A 7,500-nucleotide genomic window follows, 5' to 3' on the forward strand; every position below is an offset into this window, starting at 1 on the left:
CCGTCCTCTTAAAACTGAGTTGACTGATCCTTAAGCCAGTTTTTCACTACTGTCTTGGCTTCTTCACCATCTTCAAAGCGATGTCTCCTCATTGCCTCCTTCAGCGGTCCAAAAAGATGGAAGCCTGAGAGTGTCAAGTCTAGTGAATACGTAGGGTGAGACAGCGTTGTCCATCGATTACCTCCCTTTTCGACACTTTTGTTCGTTCCATCTCCAAATCCAGTATAACTCGACAAATTCTTGCTTCAGTCGTTTCAATGACTATTTGTATTTGCTATCTCGTCAAGAGTTCTTCCATCATATCTGATCAATGCTTCAGTCTTTATTTGATTTACTGAGTTGACATTGCTTGGACGGTGACCATCACAAGATTTGTCAGATAAAGACATGGGTGAAGGGGTTTCAAGTTAGGTATTGGATTGCATCTCATTGTCTTCTTAATGACGAGATACACGTTCAAACCAACTAAAAACATTGCCTCTACAAAATGCCTGGGAATATAAACTTTCTCAAGACGTTTTAAAAAGGTTGCTCGAGATTTCTTCTTCGAAAACAAGAAATTCAATGACATTTTCCTGTCGCTGACAGACATTCGTGGCATCAGCCATTTTGAACTGCCATAACTTTGTCAAAGTTTGACAGAATTAAAATTTTCAACTTTCGGTTTAAAGAGTACATATGTAAGTTTAATTGAGCCGAATATGACCTCACATGAAAATGAATGAACTCAGCAGGTCATCTCTCCCATTTCCTTTTGACTCAACCTCGTACACTGTGACTGAGTTCCTTACTGCAGAGAGATGTACACCAGCACACATTCATAAATAGCTGAAACGTGTTTATGGTATTCGAACAGTTCAAAGGTGGGCTAAGTTCTTAACTGGAACGGACGCTGATTCCACCAACATTCATGAGCAGGCTCGAAGTGGTAGTCCACAAACTGCATCAAATGAAGCAAATCAGGAACAAATTGTCAATATTTATCTTAATCAAGCCAATCGTCTCATAAAACAATCCGACATTTTTCATAGGCTTGGATATATCTTTCGAGAAATTTTGGGTTACCGAGAAGCATGAACCCGTTGGATACCGATAATCTTCACACAAAAGCACGATCAAATTGAAAGAGGAAGTTTTCTTGAAGTCGTGGAACACCCCACTTACAATTCCAATTTAGCTACCAGTGACTCTTTCCTTTTCTTAGGCCAAAAGAGGCACCTCAAGGAGGCAAATTTTGCCAGTGAATGTGAGGTGCACATACACGGATAAAGACATCGGGCACGGACAAAATACTAAGAATAAAGAGAAGAGCTGCTATACCAACCCATATCAAGCACCCGACTTCCTCTGCCGACTTTTTTTTTTTTACTGAGCTTGGTATGGGTAGGTATAGCGGCTCTTTTCTTTATTTTGTCCGTGCCGGACGTCTTTATCCGAAAGACGGCAGAGGACGGCAGTGCCGGGTTGTCGGAGTCAGTCTCCGGTGTGGGTTAGCTCTAATATAGATAGAATGCGCTTGGCCAAGGAGTTCACAACATTGCCATCCGGAAGTATAACGGACCAACACACAAAACTCTGTGTAACCATGAACTTTTATAGTCTGGTTAATACAGTTTAGTGAGAACAACTCACAAACGCGGATGGCAAAAAACAATAACAAAGGCATGTGTGACGTCATCTTCATTCTATCTATAGTTGAGTGAGAATTACTCATAAACGCCGATAGTAAAAAGCAACAACAAAGACCGGAGTGACGTCAACTTAGTCTTACCTATCGACAGTGAGAACTGTTCACCCTCAGTAAATATGTCTTACTGAAGGGCTTATCTGTCACCTTCCACCCCCAATGCTGTTTCCATTCCCCCCCCCCCCCCTCTTCTCTCTCTCTCTCTCTCTCTCTCTCTCTATATATATATATATATATATATATATATATATATATTGTTGTGTGTGTGTGTGTGTGTGTGTGTGTGAGAGAGAGAGAGAGAGAGAGAGAGAGAGAGAGAGAGAGAGAGAGAGAGAGAGAGAGAGAGAGATCTGCTTTCCATTTTTATTACTTCCTTTCTTCCTCCTCCTTATTCTAAGAGCTGATGGTCAAGATTTGCCATGCTGTGGAGACGAATGCCGGGTTGGTCATTTCGCTACAAAATTTCAATGTGTATACATTGAAAATAAAAGTTTCTCATTCAGAGAAATATAAAGCAAAGAAGAAAAAACCCCACATAGATAGTACGAATGGATGGTATGCGCTTGTCTAAGAAGCTCACAGCATTGCCATCCGGAAGTATAACGGACCAACACACAAAACTATGTGTCGCCTGAAACTTTTGTAGTCTGGTTAATACAGTTAATTGAGAATTACTCATAAACCCCGATGGCAAAAACAATAACAAAAACCCCTATAGGTTAAATACTTACGTGTCTACAACCTTCGTCGAAAGAAATAGTTTGAACTCTCTTTCTGTAGGCCGGTAACATACCAACTCTCGATGAACACCTAAGATAAAATAATTAGATATTATACACTATTTTGAATGTCAACATAATATTTACTGTGATCAATTCACTTCTTATCCCATCACATTTAACCAGACAACTGCCGTATTATGGAAAATCATATATTGGAAATTTAGCCAGAAAACTCGTTTTCCAAATATCAATCGATTTAAATGAGCCTCACATGGCAAAAACTCTCAAACCTTGAATTTCGCAATGAATCTGTTAATTATCAAAGGTCCTTCTTCTTCTTCTTCTTCTTCTTCTTCTTCTTCTTCTTCTTCTTCTTCTTCTTCTTCTTCTTCTTCTTCTTCTTTTACTACTACTACTACTACTACTACTACTACTACTACTACTACTACTACTACTACTACTACTACTACTACTACTATTACTACTACTACTACTACTACTGCTACTACCACTACTACTACTACTACTACTACTACTACTACTACTACTACTACTACTACTACTACTACTACGTTTTCATCTTCTTCTTCTTCCTGTTCAAGCTGAAACTTCCTTGTGGAAGACTCATCAGCTCAGCATCACAATTGTTTTACCGGGATCCACAATCTTATAGTTGAGGGCAGAAACGAGTGAAGATGGTAGTCCACTCTAGATTGTGGCAACATAAATTTGCCAGATTTCCTCTTGTTCGGTTGGTGGCCTTGTAATGGCAACCTGACCTGGGTTTTTTGGCCTTTGTAAAATGCATTAAGTTTGTTCTTCTCTCTCCTTTCCTTCAATGGTTTCAAATGGAGTGTCATATATGGCCATGATTTTTGGATGGATTCTATTTCCTTAATTTCGGAGGATTGATAGGATCCTATACCGTACTGTATATTTATGTTTTTTTTTAGCAGTCGAAGAGGTTTCTTCTCAAGAATCCCATGGTGGAGTTTGCCTTTCTGTATATATTTGCAATGTGGTTTTTCCAGGTCAGGCGATTGGTTATCGTTACTCCGAGATATTTTGCTTTGGTGACTTCTTCTAGTGTGTGTATTGTATATTTTGATGGTATTATCGTACTTTCGTTGGTAATTGTCAAGACTTGGCGTTTTGAATTTTGTGGGTAAAATTCCATGACATTGTCATGGTCCCATAACTGTAGGTTATCAAGGTCCCACTGAAGAATTTCTGAGTCTTCCTTCTGCCTTATTGCTCTGTGCAAAAGGCTGTCATCCGCAAATAGTCTCAATTGAGTTACTGGTGACAATCTTTTAGGGAAATCATTGATATAGATAAGGAACAGGAGTGACCCATAACGGTACCTTGGGGCACAACTTATAGTACTGGAACTGACTCTGAGATTGCATCTTCAATTCCAACTTGTTGTTTACGATTAGTGATAGAATCCAGTATCCAGTTGTGTTTGTTACTCGTGATTTCATATCTCCATAATTTAATAGCCAAAGTATGGTGATGGACTTTATCAAAATGAAAAACAAATGAAAAAAAATAATTATGCCCTTCCGCCACGACATCACAAGATATCGTCGCCTAGGCATTCCACGAAGGAATCCAGATAATTCAGCAAATAAAAAAAATAGGTGTTATTTTATCGCCTGTTAACTCAAATGATTATTTATAAAATCTGCTAGGCCATAATTAGCGGTCCTTTGATGGTGTAATAATAGCCATCTGTCGCTCTGTCTCGAGATGCATTTGGTGCGCGCAACTACAGACTGTATTACCGGAACGATTTTGATCGTTGATGTCTGAAAAGATTCGTCTCGATCTATATTTATTTCCACAAGGCAGTAGTAGAGTAGTATAATTAAAGAGCCTTTATTTTTCCCTCCAAAAAAAAAAAAAAATCAAAAAAATCGCGGGTTTTCCACCAGTAGATATGGCGATCAAAAGCAAATGTATTATTTATTTTGTTATCTTTTTTTACATACACATTTAGCCAACTATTATAATATACCAAATTATAAGAGATGGTAGAAAATTATAAAATCACAGATTTATTGACTGCCGAATCGCGACAGTAAATAAATACTTTTACAACCTGAAAGTTGCCACTTGGTGGAAATGGTTTTGTAAAATAGTGCGGCTATGTGGTCTTGTGGTATGACACTCGCTCTCGGATCGGAAGGTCCTGGGTTCGAGCCTCGCCGGCGCATAGTTGAGTCTTTGGAGAAGGCTCTTTACTCACATTCTCTCATCGTACTCAGGTGTATAATGAGTACCTGGCTGTTTACAGCGTTGTCTATGTCCGAAATAAATGTAATATCGCCTACCAGGCGTTGTCCCGTCCTAAATGTTAAATGTTGCTGTTGGCCAGGGACCCCTTGTAAGGCGCTTTGAGCACATTTAGTGGATATTACGCTATATAAAAGCTCATTTTTTAAATTTATTAATCGTTGGTGTGGCCGCTTCAGTATCAAGCAAATGCTTTACTCGGGGACGGACACATAGCGCTTAACTATTACTATACGTTACAGTGAATGACGTAATCAGAAGGATAGTGAAAAGGCTTGAACTGAGATATTGCCAAGCTTAGTTAGATTGTCAATTTTTATTTTAAAAAATGAGTCCTTGTCATAAATGATTAAATCAACCCTTTTTGTACACCTTCGTGAAATTTCAAAGCTTAATTTCACTTCCAGATATTTATTTACAGCTTGTACAGTACAGGTATGAAATTTGAGAAAAGTAGCTGGATACCTTTCCCATACAGATGACCATAACTTCATGAAAAAATCACCCGATTTACTTCAAATCAAGATTAAAATGCTCTGGGGAGCATATTCCAAAATGTTCACCTTCCGACTGATTATGTCATGCACTGGCATAATTGTCATGTAATGAATGAATACAAAAGTAGTCTATTTTTAAAAAAACTTACTAAAATCACTGTTTTGAATTGATAATAAACACGGTTGTTGGTCCATAGGTATTTAGTTGTAATTCCATTGTGAATTACCGCTGATCTCTTCATTCTGGTTTCATCTTCGTTTTCGTTTTCCTCTCTAAAACAGTGAGAATGATAAAAGTGAAATTGTATAGATATTAAACATCATTCGTATATTAATACAGAGGATAGGATGATGGTAACGATGACGATGTTTAGGATGATGATGATGGTGATGATGATGATGATGGTGATGATGATGATGATGATGATGATGATGATGATGATGATGATGATGATAATGATGATGATGATTATCATATTGATGATGATAATGATGATGATTATTATTGTTATTAAAGCATTTGTAGTAATGTTACTAATATAAATATAAATGGCATTAACAATAACAATAATAATATTATAATAATAAAATAATAATAATAATAATAATAATAATAATATTAATAATAATGGTAATAATAATAATAATAAATAATAATGATAATAATAATAATAATAATAATAATAATAATAATAATAATAATAATAATAATAATAATAATAATAATAATAATAATTTACTTTTTTAAAATAGTGTTGGGAGTTAATATTGTTTTCTTTAAAAACTATGTTAAATATTACCAAATATAAGCATCACGAATCTATTTTTTCACATATTGATCTACGAGTAACTCGCAAACCTTTTTATAATTTTAAGGTAATTTCTTAACAGTTAGAATTAAATGGTAAATATTTAGAATCATTGCTACGGAATATGTATACCATACCCTCCAAATATTTCGTTGTACTCTTCGTGGGTCATTACGATTTTTATTTCCACTTTCACCTCATTTTTCCCTGGATCATAATGCATATTCAGGTCTTCTCCAGTCAACGCCAAAGGCAAAAGATTGAGAGTTCGAAAACTGATCTGCAATTCATATCCACTTAATGATTTATGAGACCAAAAGTTTTGTTACAGAATTATGCCGTAGATAGAGACGTTGTAACAGAGAGAAACTAGTTTATAATTCAGTTTCGAGCTTTTCATATATATATATATATATATATATATATATATATAGTATACCATACCAATATCCGTATTTGATATTTTGTTCTTTCTATTTCATTTTTTTCTTCTTCATTCTTTTTTGTAAGCTGTCATATTCTTTCTTTTTAAAATCCTGAGCATTTTTAGAATGCAATATCCACTAAACTTGCTCAAAGCGCTTTACAAGGAGTTCCTAACTAACAGCAACTTTTAACATGTAGGACGAGAAATTACCCTTTTAGCGAAATTACAATTTTTCTTCGACAAGGAGATCGCTGTCAACGGCAGGTAGTCATTTTACACCTGAAAATGGTGAGAGAATGTGAGTAAAGGGCCCTTTCCAAGGATTCAACTGTGTGCCGCTCTTCCGATCGGAAAGCAGCAGCTTCTAATGGTGCTCACACTACTATGTTATGACGATCGATCCAAGATGCAAATTCCGTATCGTACTCGTGCACCATCACAAACCCGCCCGGAAGCTTCGTCACAACGCACCGTTCAACCAAATGCTCTGCGGTTTCGGGCTCGTTACCTCAACGGGTACATGTTGGCAAGCCCCCACTGATGTAGTGAGCGTGCTGTTAAGCAGGTTCTCGACCGAAGCCCATTGGATGCGACCCTATATCTCCTCTTGCTGGTGGAAAAGTAGGCAAATTCTCCCCCAGTTTCGAGGAGTCGATGTCCTCGCCACCTCGAGGAATTGAATTCGTCCAACCGACTTCCACCTCATTATGCAGCTCTGTCCGAAGTCAGGGAAGCTACGTTTAAGGGTCGCCGGGACATTTCAGCTCGAAACGGGGGCACCGTCCATTATGCGCTTGAGAGGGGTATCCCCATTCCCTCTCTCTTTGATCTTACTAAGCCAGTTATTTGTGATCGTCTCCCGTCGAACATTGGGGGTCTGGATTGCTGCCATCGGGCCCCATTCTCTAGGCGTTGTTGCCAGCGTTCCCGACACTATGTGCATGGACGTGAGAAGTTTCACATATACCTTCTCAACGTTCTTGCTTCTAACCCACACTGGAGAGCAATATTCCGCGGTGGGATAGCATAGTGCCAAGGCGGACGTCCTCAGGAGTGCTTG

This window comes from Berghia stephanieae, chromosome 5 (genome assembly GCF_034508935.2).
Source record: "Berghia stephanieae isolate SIO BIC M18660-M18661 chromosome 5, UCSD_Bste_1.3, whole genome shotgun sequence".
NCBI lineage: Eukaryota > Metazoa > Mollusca > Gastropoda > Nudibranchia > Aeolidiidae > Berghia > Berghia stephanieae.